The sequence below is a fragment of the Coturnix japonica genome, chromosome 4, assembly GCF_001577835.2.
Source record: "Coturnix japonica isolate 7356 chromosome 4, Coturnix japonica 2.1, whole genome shotgun sequence".
Classification (NCBI taxonomy): Eukaryota; Metazoa; Chordata; class Aves; order Galliformes; family Phasianidae; genus Coturnix; species Coturnix japonica.
This window is the reverse complement of record NC_029519.1, coordinates 80960061-80983858: the sequence shown is the minus strand read 5'-3', so window position 1 is coordinate 80983858 and position 23798 is coordinate 80960061. Positions and strand designations below refer to the sequence as shown.

Genomic DNA, 23798 nt, shown 5'->3' with positions numbered 1-23798 from the left:
GTGGCAGAGGTTAATGGCATGGCATGCAATGGTCGATAGCTGTCAACTGGAATAGTTATAGCGACAGCTTCAAGTGAGGAAGGGACAGGATTTAAGTGAATTGGCTGGTGCTTTCTCGTCTCCTGTGCACATGATTTGTGTGCGCCCGTCTGAACCTCACTGCTCATTCCCATGGTCCCATGTGCTGCTGCCTTGCAAATCCAGGGCCTGATCTCAAGGCGCAGAGAAACGCATCTGCCCCATAGCATGTTATACAGGAATCACAGGGTAAATGATCAGAAATGAAAGAAGAGAGTGAAAAAGAGTGAGAAGGGGGAAATAAATAAATAAAGTCTTCATGGTGCTTTTGTTTTCTAACAATGTTGACATTATGTGGAGTAACCGAGTATAAAATCTGCCTATCGTTTGGGAGCAGTGTGCAGAAAAGATGCTATTATCTGAGCTTTTTATGCCTCTTTACCCTGTCTGGATCAGAGGAGATAAATGCGTAGATAGGAGCCTCAGCTCCTATCTTTATTTAAGCTGTCAGGTATCGCTACGTTATTTTATGCTGATTGTTATAGAAAGCCTCCACAAAGAGATATATGTTTCTGTATTCCCCCACGTTTGCTATTTTAATCTATAATTTAATAATAGAAGAGATGTATTTCCCTATATTATTTTTATTTGTAGTGTCAGTGCTCTTATTTTTCAAATAAACATTCACAGACACAAAGCACTTAAAATATGCACATAATCAATCTTCTCTGTTCTCTTTTGGGTTCCCTTTTGGCTATTATTGCAGTCATACTTTAATTTACGCACAAACACTAAAATATTTTTAGTACAAGTCGGGTTCCCCATTGGGATGGCAGACTTGCAGTGAGCACGTACATGTGGATCCATGACCGTGGTAGCATTCAAACATGTGCACATCTAAAGTTATGCACATATAGACATGAAATGGCTACACATTGGTAGGTGTGAAATAGTCAATAGGACCAGGGCTGTTATCCAGTCTGGTACTGACCAATTTCATTTGGTGGTACAGATACAACCCAATCTGCCATCAGAAGTCAGAGGCTCACCTTCATTCCCCTCCCCCCCCAAAATCCTTTCCATTTCTTTCCAGTGCTTTCCAATGGAGTTAACCATTTCTCATCTATTTCTCAGTGCAATGAGGGCACTCTGAGACCAATTTACAATCGAAACAACAGCCAACCGCTATATGGAGCAGAAAACTTTGCTTGGGTGGGCCCATGCTTGGTGCCTTGCTTTTCCATAAAAAACAATAGAGACAGATTTTATCTTCTCCTGTCTGGTCTGCTGTTTGTTGTATGAATTTGCTTCATTTGAGCCCAGAACCACAAATTCTCTGCAGATTGCTCTTTTTGTGGCTATTGTAACCTCATCTGCTGGAGACAAAGTCAAATGCCTCCAGGCAACACTGTGGGACCACTGATAATTGAGGAAAGCAGAGGGGCTTATGAGCTTGCTTTGTCTCGGGTTTAACACAGCTGCTTGAAAACATTCCCTCTCACCTCTTTCCTCTGCAAAAAATAAGTCCTTCATCTGAAGCCAATAAGAGTCACTTGTCTTTTAGAAGAAAGTATCTGCTTTCAACCATAACTATTTAAAAAAAATATATAATAATCCTTACTGACCTCAGAATTTTCAGTGGGCAGATAGCACATCTTGGGAATCACCATTTGATTGAGTTGAGGCAGCAGCCAGTCTAGGCTGTATGACCAGACTATATCTCCTGAGGTTTGAGATGAATGCTTACTATGCAAAAGTCCTACTAAGGAGCCTGGCCTTCAGAAGAGAAGGGTAACTTGAGCTGTTTGAACAATTCCCAGGCAGCAACCTGGCAGCATTTCAGATTTAAAATAGTGAGACAATTAGTGGAAGTAGTTTCAGTCTCGATTATTTTCCTCTTATGGCAGAAGAAGAAGCTGTGGAAAAGTGGGATGGTTTCTTTCTGAGTGTGTTGAAATCGTATCAGAAGTGGAAGGAGTAAATGAGGGTATCCCAGCATTGGCTCAACACCTCCTACGCCTGCATATCCGAGCACTGTGCTATACAGCACCCACCTCTGTAGAGCATCTTCTCACCTCCTGGCACAGTAGGAGTCACAAGGGCTGTCAGCAGCATTTTCACTCTATCTGGTCTAAAAACAGCCTCTAATTTCCAAGCTGCAGGAGTTACGTACATAATAATAGGAAAATCGAACAGCTGTATGAGAGTTTCCTTCTGCTCACATGTAAAAAGTGCTGAGAGTCTGGAAGGGAAAATTACAAGAGAAAGCAAGCAGGAGTCACCAAGTCTTACACAGATGTGACTCTGTCCTACTGATATTCTTGTTCCTTGGGTCAATATTACCATGTTTAAGCCTCATGTTGTGCTACTGCTGTCAGGTCAGCGGGGCTGCAGGGTGCTTCTCGACCTCCATCATTCCTTGTGGTAGCAATGGGAGGGCTGTTGATAGAGAAATACAGGAAACCTTGTTCATGGAAGGTCTGAGAGCACAAAGACTGCCTGCTGATTCCTTCATGCTGTGGTCAAAGCAAGGAACAAAGTTTCTCTGCATCACAGCAAAGCAAAGTTGGAAAGGATCACTTTGTCCTCTCCCCAGTGGTACATAATTGGCATTTAGGCCGGAAAGATTCACAAACTTCCTTTTCCAGCACATTACCCAAGTCCTACAAAAACCCATAGTGCAAGCTATAATGTGGATGCCCCATCCCTGGAGACATTCAAGGCCAGGCTGGATGTGGCTCTGAGCAGCCTGTCCTGCTGGTTGGCGACCCTGCACATAGCAGGTGGGTTGAAACCAGATGATCATTGTGGTCCATTTCAACAATCCCATAAGGTCCCACTTTGATTTCCTGTCCTTCTCCACCCTTGGCAGCTCATGACAGCCAATTGCTACCAATGTCTGTGTTGCAGGCCCTGAAGGCTACCTGTCCCCCCACATCCCTCTGGAGTGAACCTCAGAGATCAGGTCTAATCAGCAGGTTTGCAGAGAAATGAGATTTTTTTTCTTCCTGGCTGACTTCCATCAGCAGCAGCTACAGCTCTCCAAGGCACATCTCAATTAATTAATAGAGTCAAACTTTGTTAGAAACAATCGTTGGCCAGAAATTACCCAGTCCCGAGTTCTCTTCTTTGCTTTTCTCTTTGTTGTTTCTCCCTAATGCTTTCTTCCCTCCTGCTTTTCTCAGCAGTGAAGCTTGTCCTGACAAAGCCTAATGCAGTGAGTGGCATCTTCTTCAGTTCAAAATGTTTTCCAGCCCATCCAACACTCTGCTGGAGTGCTTTCCTAAGCAGACCTCAGCACAGAAGCTGTGCAGTCAACTGAGGGCAGGCTGCAGTATATTACAATATTGGGGTCCCAGAAGATCTTCTGTTACTTCAAACCTGATGTTTATCCCCTCCAATTCTGTGATTCCATGATAGCAGGAAGCTGTTTCTTTGAGAGTGACCCAGAAAGCTTCTGGGATAGAAATGCTGAAGGAAAGCTTTCTAGGCAGGTTGGTCTGAGGGTTTCTGAGGCTTGTAGTAAAGGGAGGGAGGGAAGGAGGAAAGGGAGGAATTAAAGAAGGTTCACATGAGGAGCAGTGGATACACTGAAGCTGGGGATAGGAAAGGGGCTGAGACACCCCAAATCCAGGCACACAGCTCACAGGAGCTCTGACTGCCACTGAGCCTTGCAAACAAGGCTGCAGACAGTAGATATGTGGAATGGAGCTCACCCTCAGCATAGATCAATCATGTCCAAACCCAGGCTTATCCCTACTGAAACAGCAGTGGCACAGCAGGAGCAGAGGTTGCTTCACTTCTGCAGGTAAATGAGAGACATTCTCCAGGGCTGTCAGAGAAGCACTTTTCATCAGCCTCAAATTATTATTATTATTTTCTTTTAACATGAATGCAAATACGTCAGCCTTTCTACGTGGCTTCATTAACTACTCAGCACATCACTCAGAGCCTTGTAATACTTGTCAAGTACCAACAGCCCTGTCCCTTGGTTGTGAAGTCTGAATTCCTCTATCTCATGACAGAAAACAGGTTCAGGGGAGGATTAAAAAAAACATATATCCAAAAGATAACAGCAATTTTTCTTCTTCCTTGCAGACACTTAATAACAGGGCAGGTGCCTGCTGGAGTCACTGCAGCTTACATCCAGAGTAATTCATTGCTATATCGTAGTGATATAGGTAAAAATTGCATCCCATCCTTGTTGGTTTTTCTTAGGTTCATGTTGTAAAGACAAAGTGGAGCAATGTCTCATCCCCTCTGTGTGTAGGAAGATGAATCTCTCGTATTCCCCATTTTGCCTCTTGAATGCAAAGGAGGGAAGCAAGAAAAGCATTACAGGGTCATTACTGAAGGTGATCAAACTTCAAAAACAAACAGCAATAGAAAATCCTTTTGTTATAACATGCCGTTGATTTGTCTGTGTATTTCTAGAAATGTAGCTGAGTGTTTCTTGGAATCTCTATACCCACCATTCCATTCCCCAGGAATTTTAGCCATCGTTTTTCCTCTGAAACATCATTAATTAAGAAAAACACAGAGCTCTTGGAACGAGTCTGGAGGAGGGGCACTGAGATGATCAGAAGGCTGGAGCACCTCTCCTATGAAGAAAGGTTGAGGGAACTGGGCTTGTTTAGCCTGAAGAAGAGAAGGCTCTGGGGAGACCTCATTGTGGCCTTCCAGTATTTGAAGGGTACTGCTGTTTACAAGGGTGGATAGTGATAGGACAAGGGGGAATGGTTTTAAACTGAGGCAGGGGAGGTTTAGGTTGGATCTTAGGAGGAAGTTTTTCACTCAGAGAGTGGTGACGCACTGGAACAGGTTGCCCAAGGAGGCTGTGGATGCCCCATCCCTGCAGGCATTCAAGGCCAGGCTGGATGTGGCTCTGGGCAGCCTGGTCTGCTGGTTGGTGACCCTGCACACAGCAGGAGGGTTGAAACCAGATGATCGTTGTGGTTCTTTTCAACCCAGGCCATTCTATGATTCTATGATCATCGTATAGATGTGCACCACTGCTAAAAAGTGTTTGCAGAATGGAATGTGAGCAAGAAAAAATGACCACCCTTCCATTGCCTTTGGGATGCATAAAACCCTCCCTTGTGCTCATTCCTTTCAAGGTATTTCCAGGATGACTGCTTCTCCAGCTGCCTTCTCCTCTTGGCTGCATGCCACCAGGAAGACCTCCTTGAAAGTCCTCAAAGTATGGGAGGATTCAGTATATTTCCTAAGCAAATGAAGTGTGAAGAGGTGGTTTCCACAACCCCTTTGAGGCCTGGGAGCTCCACTGAGAGATTTTTCAACAACCTGCAAGAAAACATGGCTGAAGAGGCAGGTTTTTGGAAGGGGAAGCTCTGAGCAGCTACATTTCAAGACAACTCAGAGAAACTTAGCTCAGAGATGTTGAAAGAGGACCAAAGTGATTGCTTCAGATGTGCGTGGGAAAGAATACGACAACCCATGTGCAGGGAGAGGGAACGTTAAGTGTTTTATAGCAGCTGTGTCTGACTAAAAGGTCTGAGCCTTGGTCTTCAGCTGTATAAAAACTGAGATGCAGGCTCCCAAGTCTTTGATACTTTAATTTCATGATGAAGGCTGGGTACTCCAAAACTTACTGGCAAAAGAAATGAAGGAGATCTGAGATGCTAATTAAGCCACACTTGTTGTTTTGTTGCTCATAAAGCCATGAAAGCTGCAGAAAGCTCAGTCCAAACTTTATGTTTGGTGCTGAGGTGGTGTTTGGCAGCTGAAGCAGATTTGGATGCAGTAATGATGTATTATCAGCCTTCGCAGAGCTGTGCCTGCCTCCCAGAGGCTGTGAGCCCCCTGCACCCCATAGAGATGGAGAGTTGGCCCTGGTGACCCTGGTCCAATGCAAACATGCCTTTAAAGAGGTTCAGAGCGTGTGTTTACGGATGAAATGTTCTTTGTGTACTTGTTGGTAGCAGAGCAAAGTGAATGGGAGTGTACATTGCTGGCCTTTAGAAAAGTTTGGGAGATCATAGAACCATCATAGAACCATAGTATTGTCAAGGCTGGGAAAGATCTTTATGATCCCCAATCCCAATCCATCCCCACCATGTCCCTCAATGCCACATCTCTATGGTTCTTGGACACCTCCAGGGACAGTGACTCCCCCACCTCCCTGACCAGCCTGTTTCAATGCCTGACCACTCTCTGGGAGAATAAATCTAATATACAACCTGATCCTATCCAGAAACAGCCATACTCACAGAAGCACAGAGTCACAAAGGTTGGAAAAGACCTTCAAGCTCATCCAGCCCAACCATCCACCTGTAATTCCCCACTAAACCACGTCCCTCAATACAACACCACATTTATCAGACGCTTCTTGTCTCTCAGTCCAAAAGGAAACAAATGGCTTTTTTTTTTTTCCTTTTACAGTCTAACAGAGTGAAGATGGATTATTCCAAATCAATTAAAATAGCCGTGTAAAATTTCAGTGCAAAATTTAACAAGGTCATAAGTTTTTCTTTTACAACCCGTAGCTACTCATCAAAGCCCCAAACTGCAAAGGAAACCTTGCACTCTTCTGACTCACCCACTGCACTGTGATTATAAGAACTGTATCTTTTAATGCAAGACCAGAGGCGGGAGCCTCTGGCTTTATGGTTTTTCTTTGCTTGTGTTTAGACCTTAATGTGCGGATATTTTATCCTTTGAGCCTGAAATAATTTGCAGTATTCCTCATGTGGCTCCGAAAATACTTTGTTTGAGAAGTGCTGCCATGCACATTTCCTTGCAGACTACCGCTAAAGGAGGTTTTTATCTGCTCTGTAAGCAAAGATAGGGACTTTGGTTAGCAGAGGCAATCCATGCAAAACCCAAGTGCTGCGTGTGCAAACTGAGCTGTAATGATGGTTATAGCTATTGCAAGGGAGGAGCAGCTCAGGGAGCTTCGGGTTGGGCAGAGAAACAAATGAGGTGACAGCAGGGATTTTACACCCAGCCCCCAGATGGAAAACATGAATCAAGGCAGAGCACAGAAAATAAAGGGAGGAGATGGGCATGAGCTGTGTGGGGGGACACCACAGAGGCCAGGCATCTTCCACCCTTTTCTGAGCATCAAGGAAAACACCATCCCTTGGTGTAAAAATAGGAACTCTTCACACTCTTTTAATGGCAAAGAAACGCTGAGAGAAGCCACTGTTTTCAAGGTTATGCCCAGGGGGCCTGTCAGAGTGTATTTAATGCAGATTTTCTCAGCCATCCCGAGACTAGAAACGTGATGGGGTTTGAAAGGAAGAGGAGCATTCCTGTAATTCAGCAGAAGGGGAAACCATTCGATGCTGCCAGTCCTGCTGCTTCAGGGGCTGCAGCTTCAGGATGCCCAGTGTGAGTGGCAGAAGGGTCTGGGGTTGATGTGCCACGTGCCAGTGCCTGATGTAATGCTGACAGTGGGGCTGTTTGGGTCTGGGGATGGGCTTTTTGGTGTTGTTTTCACCTGTTTCAGTTCAGGTCTCCATGTCCCATTGGGAAGTAGAGTTTGTTCTGGGCAAATCTTGCCTCTAATCCAAAATCACAACGTGTAAAATTGTAAAATTTGCAATGTATTCCCTCCTATTTACACTTCCATTTTCACTCTTTTTCCCCTAGAAGGTCTGATCATGAGAGAAAGACAGATACCGAACACTGTCCTTTAGTAGCTGTACTGCAGCTCAGGAATTCAGGGCTGTTATTATCCAAATGCTTCTTGATTCCTTTCCCTTCTAAGTTGATCTTTCCAAAACTTTGCAGATGAGATCCACTAACCAAAGCCAAGTACTTAAATTGCCTGACTCTTTTTTTCCCCCCCTTTTCCTCTTCTTTGCATGGGACAGTTCCATTGGCACAAAGCAAGTTTCCTTTTGAAGCTTTTCCTATTCTTTTTTCTTTATTTAGAAATCTTTGAGGTGTCTTTTACTGTCCCCATTACACATTATTTCTCTGCACATTGTATCAAATGCCCATCAGCATTATATTTATATTATATCAAAAATTGGGGGGGGCTTTCATCCTCCTGAAAATCTTTTGACAGGGACAGCCCCAGGATCAGACGATCATAGAACGAATGAATCATAGAATGAATGAATCATCATAGAATGGCTCGGGATAAAAGGGACCTCAAAGATCATCTGTGTGGGTTTAATGTGAGCAGCATGTTGTGTATCTGAAAGCAGCAGTGGTGTTGATGAAGCTAAGCACATTTCCAGGTCACAATTCTGTTTACAAGAGTGTTTTTGCATGTTACTCAGTGATACTTGTCTATCTGGGGATGCCTGTCTACTCTATGTCTTCCAAAGGCCTTTCCCCAGGGAAGTGGTGGAGTCACCATCCCTGGAGGTGTTCAAGAACCATGGGGATGTGGCACTGGGGGACATGGTCAGTGGGCATGGTGGGGTTGGATTTGGTGATCTCAGGGGCCTTTTCCACCTTAATATTTCTATGATTCTGTGAGCTGTGGCAGGGTATGGTGGGTGTTTACATGGGTTACAGGGAAGATAGATGAATTTTGTGATGACAAATACTGTGAGAGTCACTTCTTATGTAGAAAGCATTTCTGGCTCAGGACATCAGGACATCCATAGCCTGAGGGGTTTTGGAGGGCAATATTATGTTCTGGACCCATTGTCATAGTCTTCCTTAGGCATATTCTGTTGGTCACTGCTGGATGACATGTACCTTGGAATGGCTGTTCCTACGTAAATCTGGGTCAGGGGAGGTTAAATGCTACTTTGTGGAGTCAATGAGTGATTTAATGATGTCAGAGCAAAGGTCAGTCCAGCAGGAGACTTTACTGTGCTCCCAGCTCAACATTAACAGCATAGAAACTTTCTAACTCAGAGGCTGTACCTAGGCATCTATAATAGCCCCAGGGGATGGTTCAGCTTCATCCCACCAGGACGGGTGTCCACAACCTTTTGCTTTTCTCCTTGCTTTCTATGCACACCCAGTCGAAATTCGAAGGACAGTCAGATCCACATCTGCCATCCATCCAATAACAGGGGACCATGAATAGCAAAGCCCAAACTACAGCACAGAAACACCAGCTCTCCAGACTTGTTCTTCCTTCATACCTCTGACTTTGTAAGAAATTAATTGCAAGCAGCAATGCACCCACACTCCAGAGAGGCTGCTGGGGGCTCAGCAATGCAGGTGGGGCAAGGCAAGGCTTGAGTACAAACCCAGCCTTGTGCTGCAGTCCCGCTGCTTCCCAGCCCGGCAGGGAGGGAAAGTGGACAGAGAACAGATGGAGAGATGAACCCAGCAGGAGGAGAAGATGCTCAGAGAAGAGGGAGGGGGTAGGGAGGAAGGGAGAGGAAAAAGGCAGAAAGGGGGAGGGTGTCAGCACAGGATGTGTGTCTTTCAGGATCAGTCCTTAGGCTGTTCGTGCCCAGGGTGCTATCTGACGCTGATCAGGCAGGTGAGGGAAGAGAGAAGATATCAGCCTCTCTGCTGGGATAAGGAGGGATGTGATATCTAAATAAGTGGGGAGCGAGAAACAGTGCAGCCACCTGAGGTCCTTGGCAGCTTGCACAGCATGGAGCCCTGAGTCAATAACTTGGAGCAGGAGGGATGGAGGGGTAGGACTTAAAGAGCTCTTTGATAAGCCTGGTTTCAGAACACATCTTAGAGGCTCTGATCAAAGTTAAAGGCAAGCTTTTTACCCATCCCTTTGGGACAAAGATAATGACCTGCCTCTGAATCTGCCAGCCCCATGCTGTTCTCTTCCCCACTCCATCCTTGCCAAGCTGCATGGGCTGCTCCTCACTGGGCTCTCAGCTCTTTGCAAGGATGGAGAAGGAAAGATGGAGGAATGGATGTTCTCAGGGCAAAGAAAAGTTCCAGGAGCTCATGACATCACTAGCAAGGGCTTGAATTTGATACGTGTAAGGATGGCTGCAGTGGTTCTTGAATGGTTGAGACTGAGCAGGGTGTAAGGAGACTTCTAAAAGCCTCTCTGGAGTTATTTGCTTAGGATCGTTGTCATTTTTGGTCCCAGATGGGGAATATTGCTGTTTTTCTTCCCCAGAAGTGTTTATCAACTTAAGCTTTAGAAATCCAACAGGCAGCCAGTGCATCATGGCATGTTACACTGGTATTTTTCTTCTACAGAGTTCAGAATGATCCTAGGTCTTTTGCTGGAGATAGAAGCAGCAGTTCCTACCCCAAACACATTGTTTTCTAAGTACCTAAATGTTCCCTGTTCAAGTCATAGAAATGTGAATTTAAGCAAACCAGTTGATTTCCAGTGGCCAGGGGAAAATAAAAACAAACAAACAAACAAAAAGTGAAAACACTATAGAAGAACCCCACCAAAATATGTCCACCAATGAGAATTCCATTAGCATGTAAATAAATATGGGCACCTCCAGCTGCATCCCCAGCTCCCCAGCTGAATGTTTAGCTCTTTGTCTCCATATTTATGAAGGGTCTCTGCTGATTCAAGTCTGCCCAAGTTCTGGCTCACCACTTCCAAATGGCCAGCGTTCCTTTTAAAGATAATTGGCACCATCACAAGCTTTTCTTCCTCCTATACACCTTCCCACCAGGATGAAAGATTCCCTTGCATAATAATTGGCCCAAATGGAAACTGCACACGTTCTTTTCCCTAAGGTATGCACAGCTGAGCATCTGTGGTCTCAGCTGGGAAGTTCGATTTTATTCAGCCATTCAACCCGGGTGCTCAATAAGAAATGCAAGAGTGACAACAACAACAACAAAAAAAATCAGAAATCAAAGGGCAAAGGAAGGTAATACTGCTGCCAGCTAAACTGCTCCTTTTAAGCTGGGCTCTGTCCTTTCCCTTCCAAGGGGGAACCATGTTGTTATTAAAGCCAGATGAGAGGGAGAGATGGGATCCCAGGTGTGTGGGGCTGGAGTGGTTTGCAGAGATAAGATTTAATTTCCAGAGCCAAAGGCTGGAGCTTTGCTGTTGCAGGAGGGTGTGCGTGTGCTGGGGGAGGCAATGGCAAGGTGGGGGCACAGTGAATCTTCCCTTGGTGATGGACCAGAGGCAGACTGAGCTGTTAAAAAGGAAATTACTCCTGTGATTTTTTGGGGGAGGATGGAAATTGGGTTTAAAAGCTTCCTCTCTTTATAAGAAAGAAGTGGAGCTCTTGATGATGTAACAATCCCTGTACCCTGTATGGCTTCCCAAGGCATTTAAAGTGCATGGAGTAGCGCTGTGTAGGCAGACAGATCCTTCCCAATCTCTCTGCTGGTTATCGAGGATGCTGAGACATCTGTGCAGTCTTTCAGAACTGGGATGGGTCAGTCTGAAGAATAGGAGGCTCGGGGGAGATCTTATGTCTCTCTACAAGTCACTGGAAGGAGGTTGGAGTGAGATGGGGGTCAGCCCCTACTTCCAAGCCATGGGACAAGAGGTGATGGACTCAAGTTGTGCCAGGGGAGGTTCAGGTTGTATATTAGGACATGGTGAGATTCTAATCCTACCAAACTGTGGCAGCTGCCAAAGCAGACACTGGTATGGGATAATGAGAACCTGCTGGACACTGGAGGGTGTAACATTCAGATACCTTCCTGCATTCATAAAATTGGGGTCAATAACACCATTACTGATGCTAACTACTGCAGCCCCATTTCCCAGAGCACCAGCTGTAATAAAATAGCTCCCCAAATGTCAGCCTGAGCATAAAGGATATTAGAAACCTAATGGAGCACATTCATAGTTCTAATTGTGAGTAAAATATCAGCAAACAACTGGATACTTTGACAGGGTTGTTTAATAATTAGGCCAGGATGCAAAAGAGAGGATCTGGGTTGCTGCTTAAAATGAGGCAGGGATTAAGATGAGGGAAGTAGAGAGAGCTTTTTGAAAAGGCATTTTGAGACTAAATAAATTGAGACTAAATATTGCTGGGAGAGTGGTGCAAGAAATGTTACTGGATATAGACTCAATGTTCAGATTCAGTGGAAGGTTGAGCTTGCTGCCTTGGTGCCACATCCACCCTTTCCCTGAAAGTGAATATCTGAACATGAATATCTGTGACAGAAAGATGTCTGAGCAGATCCCATTGGATTTTAGGGTACCATTGTCCCTACTCTATCCGGTGCAGTGCCAGCTGGACTAAAGAACAGGCAACCAAGTGACACGACCTGCTCTTGTCACCACTGATTGTGCTTATGACAACTTCTGTGGCACTTCTGACGACATCAGCAGAGCTCATCTGCTGGTATCCATGGCCCCGTTCCAGCAGTAATAATTATGCCCTCCCCACATTCCTCCCGTAGTCTCAATTAGCAACAATTTTCTTCTTTGCTTCCTGACCCGAACAGTTGCCTCGATTAGTTGTGCAGTGTTGATTAAACAAGCCAGTTCCTATAGACGGTTGGAGAGGGCTTGGGAATCCATGGGGATTCGAGCACTGATAGAATGCACAATATTAATAGAAATCAATAGAATTAATGGATTAATTCCATACTAATACTTAGTGCTGGAGGAGAAGTTAGGCTAATGAAAATGCATGTATTCCCTAAACTCTTTCATTTGCATCAGATGATTCATCCACTACTGCTTCTTTCAAACAATATTAATGAGATTAAAAGCACATTTGCTAAGTGCACATGACCAAGAGGGGGAAGGGAGTGCAAGGTTGCTTCCAGGGAGCCCTGCTGTACCCAGTTCTCTAAGCAAAGTATCCTCTCTGTACCCGGCTTTTTGCAGGTTAGTTAACAAGCAGAGGGAAACGATGTGTAGTAAAGGGGGAATTCTCTATGCTGAAGTTTGTGCTGCAACTTGCCTTGCATCACATTTATTTTTCTTATACTAGATAGAGTCACTGAAAAACAGAAAGTTTTACCCCCTCCATCACTGGCTTGTGATTGTCAGTGGGTCTGAGGGTACAGTGGGGTAATAACTGCAGATATCTGAGGCTGCCGTAAGAAATGCATGTTTCTCATTCAGTTTGACATCCCTGGCTATCATTGGGCCCCATCCCTTAGCCCAGGCTGAGGGGAACTCTTTGCATAATGGTGTTCTTTCTGCTGGAGAAGAGGTGCAGGTAGATGGGATCATCCACCCATTGCAAAGGGCAAGACATCATGGAGTAAATATGACGCAAGATAAGGAGTTGTAGTTGCTTAGCACAGAGCCTGTGATCAGCCACTGAAGTCACTGGGTGCACTGAGGGTTGGGTTTCCACGTGCTTTACAGCATACATCGCATTTCATGTGCTATAGTATGCATTCACACTATTGCATCCTTACAATCAAAGAGCATTTTGGCCGTGTCCCTGTGTGGTCGCTCTGACAAAAGAGCCATTTGTAGGCTGCATCCAAAGGCCACCCAGGCAGCTTGCAATTCAGCAGCTTCACTTCAAAAACAAGGCAGTTGTTTGCTATGGGGCTGCTCAGATGTTGGCCGTGGGGCATCTTCAGCCCTATGACCAAACCCACTGAGCAGGCGTTTATTCTAACTGAGCGGAACAGGTTGCAAAACCTTTGGAGTTTGTTTCTCCTCCGTGGGAAATATTGACAAAACCAGAGGCAAGAGAGACACTCAAGCTGAATTTTTGGCAAAAGAGAAAATGTTTTTGGCTGAAAACGAGGTGATTTGGATCCTGAACTGCATCTGTAGAGCATGCTGGGAGAGGAAATCCAGCTGTGAAACTCAGAGCAGAACTGAGCCCGATTACAGGACTCACCATGGCCATAGTTCAGTAGTTCAGAGTCCACATTGATCGTGGTTTGGGGACACTCGGGTTTCCAATTTAAAGGTAAAAACATCCTTCTCTTTGTCTGTGCTTCTCCACTCTGTGCAAGCCCATTTTACTTCTACATTCCTCTCCCTCAAACTGGAAAAGGAAACAGTCTGATCTGGACAAAAAGCCGTACTGAAAGCACAGTGTCCCACATCTCCAGCTTTCCTTAAATCTCCATTCCACCTCCACTTCCAATTAAAAAATGCCTTGTTTTGACCCTAAGCTATCCCAGCATGTGCTTAAAACTGAAAGCAGTGATGAGAGCTGGTGTCAACATACAGACAGATTAACTCTTTACTGGAAACAGCAGATTTTTCTATAGCATTTGCTGTTTGGGATGACATTTCCTCCTCAAAATCAGCCTTGCCCAATGTAAAACACAGGGAAGAGGTTGAAGACTTGCTTAGAGAATGTGAGGAAGCTCCCTCTTTTTTGGTCTAAATGAGATTTTTAGCCTGGGTCCCTCCCCCAGTCATACACATGTAAAGTCAATGCAGTATTTTCCTTAATTTACTAGAAGTGCCATTGATTTCCTGCTTGATCTATTGTTCTTCTGGACCTGAGCACGGCTGTGTTTTTCACATAATGAGCTCTATATTCAGAAGCACTTATGCGATTTGGGCACCTCATTTCCATAGGTGTTTTATGATTGTCAAAGCATGTGCATCCCAGGTTTTGTATGAATTATTAGATCATGGGAAACCTTTCATTGCTGTTCCCAATGGTGTACCTTGACCTGCCCCACCAAAGGTTCACCACATGCTGTTCTTTACCTCGAGCTACCCTTTGTCTCTATAGGAAGAAAACTGTAATGTACAGCCTAGAAGAACTTAGGCAACTGATTCTGAGTTCGTTCTTTTGGTGACATATGAGTTAGTTTGCAGTGAGCAAGTGTACAAATCTACCTTCACTGTGGCTACATTGAGTGGTAACTGCTCCATTGCCTTGAGCACCTCCAGGGATGGGGCAACTATGGCTCCTGCTGAGACCTCATTGCCCTCTAAGTAAAGAATTTCCTCCAACATCTAATCTAAATCTCTCCTCTATTAGTTTTAAATTGTTCCCCTTGCTCTATCACTGTGTGCCCTCATAAAAACCCAGTCTCCCAATGACCTTAAGGTGGTGACACCAGGGTAGAGTGTGGCTTGGTGGTCTGTGAGCTCTGTGTGACTGATAAGAGTTGGCTCTGATGCTGCAAAGAGCAGGATGTGACAGACACACTCACTGCACAATTTTCCTGCTGCTTAAAGCTCACTCTGCTCTCAGAGCAGCCAAACATCTGCAGTGCTCAGCAGGAGCTCACTCTGCGCTACTCCACCAGATACAGCCCTTTGTAAATAAGGGGCAGACAAGAACTGACTGTCCTGATTTTCGTTGTCATATTGCCATATCATTTACTTCTGATTTGCAGCACAACGACATCACTGAATATTCAGAGCAGAGGCTGTGCAGTAACCTTGCTGGTAGGGCCACAGACACTGGAAGAGGAGGGTGGACATTGGTGGCCCTGCTTGATGTGAGGAGATTGGAGCTTGATGATCTCCTTGAGGTCCCTTCCAACCCAAGCCATTCTATGATTCTATGACACCGTGATTCTATGAAGAGGAACAGAACTCATCAGTCACACCAGCAAATCACTCAACCCATGAAAGACGTCTTTAATCTTTTATTTATCTTTAATACTTCTTTTGCTACACTACTGGCTTCACTGCAGAATTCACACCAGCAAAATGAGACCAATGATGTCTGTTCTTTGTATACCAGAGGCATCTGCTACATTAAGCAAAAATCCAGAGTCACCAGGCTGAGCTCTGTGGAATTACTGCAGCTTTAAAGTTGTGTAACTGCGATTAAAACCTTGTCCTTACATTAATTCATATTTCATGGGCTTGTTTTGGATGTTTCACACTGTGACTCCGCTGGGGAAATTCCAGCTGCATGTTCTAGATTCACGAGCTGTTTTATTTTGTCATCTATTCAGTCTGTTGTCATTGTGGCTACTCACTCAAAGGAGAGGAGAATTATAGTGGTGTTCCCCTGGGCTGGTGTAAATCAGCACAGCTTCAGGAGAGCGGTCTGAATCAGACTCATCCTGGCTCCTCCTCTCATGGAATTGGGAATTTTTTGGCATTACAAGAAGCTGGGAATGCACAAGCAGCAAAAAATTAGCACAAAATTCCCCCCTGAAACAGTTGATCTATAGAGGGACTATTGGACAGAGCTGGAGGTGGATAGAGAGGAATAGATCCCAGTTCAGGACCTGGAGCTGGTGAACAACTTAAGTTTGCAATCTGCCTAAAATCCCAAGACTTTAGCTTGGAAAATCAGTCTTTAAGGCAACTCAGTGATCTTAAAACTGATTTTTAGTTTCCTCTGGCCAGTGGGAATGGGTTATCATGGAATGGTTTGAGTTGGAAGGGACCCTTAAGACTGTCTGGTCCAACTCCTCTGCAATGAACAGGAACATCCACAGCTCCATCAGGTGCTCAAGGCCCTTTCCAGTGTGACCTTGAATTTATGTGCAGTATTACGTTCGACTCCTTGTACTATCCTGCATCACTGGTGAAAAGGTGAGGTAGTTCAATACCTGGGTGCCAACCATTAGCTGGACTTGCAGGAGATACAGGACACTTGAAGCCAATGTTTGCTGAGCCCAGAAGATCTAAACAGGCTAGGAAAGAAGTTTAACATTCTTCCTACTTAGTCTGTCCGCAGGAAAATGCCCCTCAAGACCCGCAGAAAAACTAGAATTGGCTGCTTGTGAAATGAGCATTTCAGAGGGGATGTCTTTGATGTCTGTGGTGTGAGACAGAAGCATCATGAAAGAAAGCAGATCCAGGTCCAAATGGAGTCAAAACCAGGTTGTAATGATCAAAAGCCCCCCAAGGATATAAAAGCTTCAATCATTTAATTAGACACTTCTGAAATGGCTCCTTTAGCACTGGAAGCTCTCTGTGCCCCAGTGCAATCTCTGTTGAAGGCACTGAGACTGGGCACAGTCAGGCCATGTGAGCAAACCTCCTTGGCCAGGTAAATCAGCCATGGGTAGACATAGTCATGTGCCCAGAACTAGACATAAAACCATTAGAGAGCATCCAGAGGAAGATGTGGGGAAGGGATTGGAGGGCAAGAGGTGTGAGGAGATGCTGAGGTCCCGTGGTTTGTTGGGTTGCAGAGCAGAGGGGGCTACAGGGAGCAGAGGGGGCTACAGGGAGCAGAGGGGGCTATAGGGAGCAAAGGAGGAGGCCACGACAGATCCAAGGCTGCCCATACTACTTAATTCTTTTCCCCTGGTGCATATCCATTCTGATACGGTCTTTCATTGCACGATTAAAGATACTGATATCGAGATGATAACAATCTGTAGCATGGAGGTATTGAGTAATTGAAGGCACAGATCCTCAGCGCTGATACATATGGAAGGCAGATGCAGTGAGCCTTTCCTTCAGCTGAACATAAGGTCAGGCTTCTAGGGTGGGAAGGAAAAAACCATCCCTTCTCACAGAATGAGGATATTTTGGCAGAGGGAGAAGGATTTAGAGGCCATCGTGAACAAGAAATCCTGATGGTTTGCTCAGAATGTGATGACTGCAGGGCTGAAGCCCTGCATGGACACAGAAAGCTCTGTGCTGGTGGAGATCAGATGAGCTGGGTTGGATGCCACTGAAGTGGAGACAGGAGCTTTCCACGTACCTGAGGGCAGATTTTGAAGCACTAAATCAGTGGAGTAAAGAGCTGCAGAAATTATTTGTGATTCTGCAATGATTTGTAATTCCAGAGTTGGAGGTTTTGAGGATAAAAGTTTGTTGCAGAAGGGAGGTGTGTGATGCAAAGATTTTTTGACAAAGGTTTTTCAACAGAAGGTTTTTCAACAGAAGGAAAAACCTGAAAAGCATTACTTTCTTTTTTTTACCTCCCAAAGAAAGCAATAACAAGAAGCAGGGGAAGGATTTGGCCAAGATGCAACCAAAGGAGCCAAAAGAAGCACATTTTTGCAAGAAGAGTAATTAACCATTGGAACAAACTACCCACAATAACAGATTTCTTTTGTCTCTTGAGGTCTTCTAAAGAAGGGTGGGTGCTTCTTTGGAAAAGACACATGAGCCAAAGAGAAATTACAGGGACCATTACCACTGCAAGCGGATGCAGTCCTCTGAGCTGTGTTATGGAGGAGGTCAGCTCAGCCTCCTGGCCTCTGAACTTGTGAATCATACAGTCCTTTGGCTTTCAGAAGGGCCCCTGTCTCGCTCATGCATGCAGCACTGACGGATTTAATCAACTTCTTGCTGACAGCAGCAGAACAGCGGTGCTCACACATCCTGGCTGTAATGCAGATCCTGACAGGAGAGCCACCAAGCTTCAGACCTTTCCCCTCTTCTGTTCCCTTGGTGGCTTTTGCTCCAAAAACCTGACACTGACCCACTTCTAATCTGTGCATAGCAGCTCTGTTCTGCCTCACGGTCACATCCATCCTCTGCAAAACCATCAGCCTCCTACGGTCCGAGAGCCTTGCCTAATTTGCTGCCTCTCCTTGGTCTCATTTGCTCCGTAGCAGCCACTGACCACTCATTATGAGACCACACAAGCTTCCACCCACACCGACATCCTAAACTTGTCCATCATCTGCATTTCCAGCAGGATCCTCCTTTGAGATTGCACCCTGCTGTTCAAAGAATCATGGAATCATTAAGGCTGGATAGGGAGGTGATCGTCCCTCTCTACTCTGCTCTTGTGAGGCCCCATCTGGAGTACTGTGTCCAGGTGTGGAGTCCTCAGTACAAAAAAGATATGGAGATTTTGGAAAGGGTCCAGAGGAGGGCCACAAAGATGATCAGGGGGCTGGAGCACCTCCCCTACGAGGACAGGCTGAGGGAGTTGGGTTTGTTCAGCCTGGAGAAGAGAAGGTTGCGAGGCGACCTCATTGCAGCCTTTCAATACCTGAAGGAACTTACTCCCAGGAGGGAGTAAACTCTTCGAAAGGGCTGATAATAGCAGGACTAGGGGAAATGTTTTTAAGTTGAAGGAGGGAAGATTTAGGTTGGATGTTAGGGGAAGTTCTTCACTAGGAGATGGTTAGGTCCTGGAACAGGCTGCCAGTGCGAAAGGTTGGGATGCCCCGTCCTTGGAGGTGTTCAAGACCAGGTTGGACGGGGCCCTGGGCAACCTGATCTAGTAAATGTGTATGTTTGGTGGCCCTGCTAGGCAGGGGGGTTGGAGCTACATGATCCTTGAGGTCCCTTCCAACCCGGGTGATTCTGTGATCTGGAAAAGGCCTCTGGGGTCACCATGGGTAACCACCAACCTACCACCATTATTACCCACTAAACCACGTCCCTTAGTGACGCTCCCACTGTTCTAGAACATCTCCATGGGCAGTGAGTCCACAGCTCCCTGGGCAGCTTTACCAATGTGTCACCACTCTTTTAGAGAAGAAATTTCTCCTAACACCCAACCTGAGATGGATGGATCCAGTCTGGAGGTAGGCTCGGGCTCATTCCATTCTAGCTGTAATCTCTCTGACATGATTTCTGTGCTCTGACATGTGGATAGCAACCTTCCTTTCCCAAGAGCGCTGTGCTCACCACGTCTTTTGGTGGTTCCCAGCCTTCTGCATTGGGACCTTTCTGCTATTGAATGGGGTAGTAGTGCTGGAGCTCAGATCTTCCTTGGGCAGTGGGAACTTTGAGTTCATCCACAGCTGAAAAAACACTTTTAAGATGAAAAGCTGCTGCTGCAGCCCTTTGTCTTATTGTTTATCTCCACACATGGCCAGGGATGCCAGCCCCTGACTGCAGTAGGGTTTGCAACGTGGAGTATGACTCTATAAGGTGAAAAGCAGCAGAGGATCTGGACTTGACTGGTGGTGTTGTCCCTGGCGGAGTCCCAAGCAGCTCTGAACTTCTCTTCCCCACGTGATGGAGGAAGGGGTCCTCACAGCCAGATGCTGGCACAAATATGCATTGCCTTCAGCAGAGTGGAACAGGGTTGAGAGAGAGCTCAATGTACGGTGACGTGGGGAAAGAAGGGCTATTGAAATAACAAATGTCATTCGAGGAGAGCTATGATTAGCTGGACTCCATGCAGACTGTTAGAGGAATGCTGAACTTTATTACTTCTGGCCTTTTCTGCTGCCTCTGGTCTGTTCAAACTTCGTGATGCTTAACGTCAGATTAAACATTAAACTTCTCTAAACTGGCCAAATGAAGTCTAAAGAGAGCTGGGGAGAGACACCAGCCACACTGTTACTTACCTTGATTAGATGACAGAAAGTGTGATTTCCCTTTAAAGGTGCTGTCAATCTAAGTCTTTTGAATTCACTGATGTGCAATAGAGGTTTTAATAGTCCACACGTTCCTGTAAACCTTCATAATCAATTTCCCTTACGCTCATCTCTTATCCATCATCATCACCTCCTCTCAGCTCCCCCCAGCAAGCAATTCTGAATTTTGGGTTTGTTTGCAACCTGGTAACCTTCCCTGCTACCTACCCCAGTGAGAAACCCATGAATAATCACTGCAAGTATGATATAAATAATTGCATGTGTACTGCAGCCAACTCAAAGCCTTTAATTACATTTCAGGATTTTGCTCTTGTCTCTGGGTGGACTCTCGCTTTACAAAAGCAACAGAAGCCTTGAAGCAAGTCACTGGACCTTTGTACAGATCAAGTTATCTTGGATTACAAGATCATTTCTTACAGCAAAATTCTGCTTTGGTTATTTGGGCTGAGGCCGAAAACAGATTTCCAGGACAGAAATAGGGAGGGCATAAGGAGAAAGTTCAGCATGAAAGTTCAAACCTTGCTTAATAACTTATTATTATTTAATTTCCTTCCATCCCCTGGGATCTCTAGGATGGAAGGAATGTAATTGCCATAAATGCAGGTCTAACTCAGGTGAAGACATTCTGACTTTAGGACACCATTTCCTTCTGTGGAGTTTCAGAAGTGTCACTTACCCAGGGGACCCAGTTGTTATGGCAGATGACACGACTGGCACTTTGCTGCACTGTGAAAGTCCAGCCCACCCTGGGCAATCTCTACCCCTTTGTATCTGGTTCCAAATGCTTTATTTAATTCCTGACTCAAGCCAGAGGTCTCCTCTTTTATCATCTCGCTACTTACAAAGGGAGTTGTTTGACACCTGGGACTCACATTTTCACTGCCATCTCACTTTGTTTCAGTGAATCTTCAAGCAAACATCCTGTTCTCTTTTCACCAGGATTAATCTCCCATAACTTCATGTACATGCCTACCTAGAGATGAATGAATTCCCTACCTAATGATCTACTCTATTTACAGTTGCTACATCATAAATATGCTGACTTCCCTCAGGACTGGATAGGGTGGGCAGTGATAGGACAAGGGGGAATGGTTTTAAACTGAGACAGGGGAGGTTTAGGTTGGATATTAGGAGGAAGGTTTCCACACAGAGGGTGGTGATGCACTGGAACAGGTTGCCCAAGGAGGCTGTGGATGCCCCATCCCTGCAGGCATTCAAGGCCAGGCTGGATGTGGCTCTGGGCAGCCTGGGCTGCTTGGTGACCCTGCACATAGCAGGGGGTTGAAACCAGATGATCACTGAGCACCCATACATTGGCTTCTCTAGTGACAGAATTGTAGACACATAGCTCAGATGAGAATGACCAAATGAATGCAAGATGATTCCTATCTTCTTCCATTGGAAGAAGATCATTCACCCTCCTACAGCAAATGAATGCCTGCCTTTTATTGTATATGGTACTTTTTAACACACTGCCCCGTATTTCTTTATATGCCCATTTCTTTTTGCCTCCTGCCCAATGCCTTGACTCAGCATCTGTAAGGAAAGTCAATCTGACATCTTGTTTTTGGAACAGCTGTGAGACATGGCAGGTTTTTTTTCTCTTTCATTCTTTCTCACAGAGTGTTTTCACTGTTTCCTTTTTCTGTGGCCTCCACGTTGGATTTATGCCTTTTATTACTAACAGTTAGCTGGATGAAATACCTCTTTCACACTCCCTTTTATGAGACGTATTTGAAAAGTCTTGCCAAAGCTGCTTAGATCTTGCAGTGCTGTTTCTTACAGCTTTGTGCAGCACCCCAAATATCAACCCATACTACAGATACGAGGCCTACATTCTTCCAAAGGTAGTATTAACCCAAGTTTGATGCTTGAAATAGCACCTCTGGGCTGAAGTTGCAGTCAGCTTCTGATGTTCTGATGTTTCTACACATAATAGAAGCATTCCAACGTGGAAAGGTGTATCAATACACAGGCTGGATTTTTTATGGGACTGCATCAGTATAGACTACACCACAGTGCTAGTTTGAGATGAGAAGAGTGGATTTAAGTCACTTCTGTTTTACTTGTGGTGTGTCTCAGCTTCTGATTCCTTGAATTTACAGTGTTAGTGTCCTTTTAATGTGTACTTTGGCTTGCTTTAGTACAGGTTTTCATGGCTTTACTTTTTCCTTCTCCAGCACAGCCTCTGTTTTCTCTTCACCACTTCCAACCTTGTGTTTTCTGCCCGTCTCACCCCATCAGCCTTGTTGGCTCTGGGGGCAATCACATCTAAGCGAGATTCCTTCACTTCTCCCTGTAGTTAATATTGGCACTGAAGTGTCTTCACTGCAAGTAATTACTACCATGGAATTGTATCCTAGAATCATAGAATGGCCAGGATTGAAAAGGATCACAATGATCATCTACTTTCAACCCCCCTGCCATGGGCAGGGTCAAAACACCAAGTTGGGAGGGACTGTTATCAGCCAGAGAAGAAAAAGGCACTACAGAGGGACCTGGATAGATTGGATTGATGGGCCAAGGTAAACTGTGTGAGTTTCAATAGGGCCAAGTATCAGGTCCTGCATTTTGATCGCAACAACCCCAGGCAACCCTACAGGCTTGGGGAGGTGTGGCTGGAAAGCTGCCTGATGGAAAGGGACCTTGGTGAGGCCTCACCTCAAGTACTGTGTTCAGTTTTGGGCACCTCAGTACAGAAAGGACATAGAGGTACTAGAGCAGGTCCTAAGAAAGGTGACGATGACTCTGTGATCTACCCTTCTCTTGGAAACCTCCAGGAATGGTGGAGTCCCTGGATGGTGTTGGGCAGGAAGATGTGTATAGAGATAGTGTCTACTTATGCATAATTATATTTAAATGCAAACATACATCTATATGAAATCGTATATATTGCTACATACCTAAATTCTAGATGTCCTTCATCTCTGATCATTTATCACTGCTTTATCTCTTAGTTTCCTCCTTAGACAGAAACTTATCCTGTTTTTCCAGCTTGGCTTCCTTCTCTAATCTCAGTTTCTGCCTTATTCAGCCTCAGTTACATTTCAGGCTTGCAAACTCCAGCCTTCATGTTTAACTTCTTTTGTCAGAAGCAAAAAAAAAGTAGTCTGGAGAAAGGATGATAGATGGGTGCAATGACCTGGACTGATACAGACATATACACAATTTTGTCTTTGAACCCAAGGATGCCTGGAAAAGTGCCACTGCAGGATATATTTTGGAACCCTGTGGTTTCATAAAGTCAGGACAAGGATCTATGTTCCTTGATTTTAATCATCATTCATCTTCATAAAACATGCTGGGGAGGGAGGGATGAAGGGGAAAGGAGGGGGTTAGCTTTTGTTTGAATGGATTCAGTGACTTCCAGAGAAAACAGAGGCAGGGGAGTCTAATTGAGAGGTTGTTTAGTGCCAAATTCATCTTTAAGCAGGGAATGCAAATCACATAGCAAGTGTTGAATTATATATGATTAAAACTGCTTCAGCCCTTGCAAAGAAAAATAAAAAGGAGAACCTTTTTATTCACCAGTTAATCTTTTACAAAGAAAAAAAGTGGATAGAACAAAAATGAACTTAATCACAGAAAAAGGGGTCACAGTTTGCTGCTTGACATATGGCTGGGTTCTCTATCATGACAGTGCGATGCAGAACGCGCTGTCATTACAGTGTTTTAAAGAGGCACATTAAGAAGGGAGTTCACTGATAAATGACCCTTTAAAAATGGGAGAGATTCACTTCTTAGAAATGAATGTTCCAGGTTTGTGCAGTGGTCTCAGT

General features: G+C 45.0%; 1 protein-coding gene across 3 annotated transcripts in view; it reads left to right on the top strand.

Annotated features, from left to right (window-relative positions):
- Positions 1-23798, top strand: part of GFRA4 (GDNF family receptor alpha 4) — a 63659-nt gene that overhangs the window by 12711 nt on the left and 27150 nt on the right. The window contains exon 1 of one of the 3 annotated variants that reach the window (XM_032444608.1): positions 19118-19218. The exons of the other annotated variants lie outside the window; for them this stretch is intronic. The gene's annotated coding sequence lies outside the window, so the exon portion shown is untranslated. Of the gene's footprint in view, positions 1-19117; positions 19219-23798 lie in introns of those variants that run through there. 3 annotated transcript variants of the gene reach the window in all.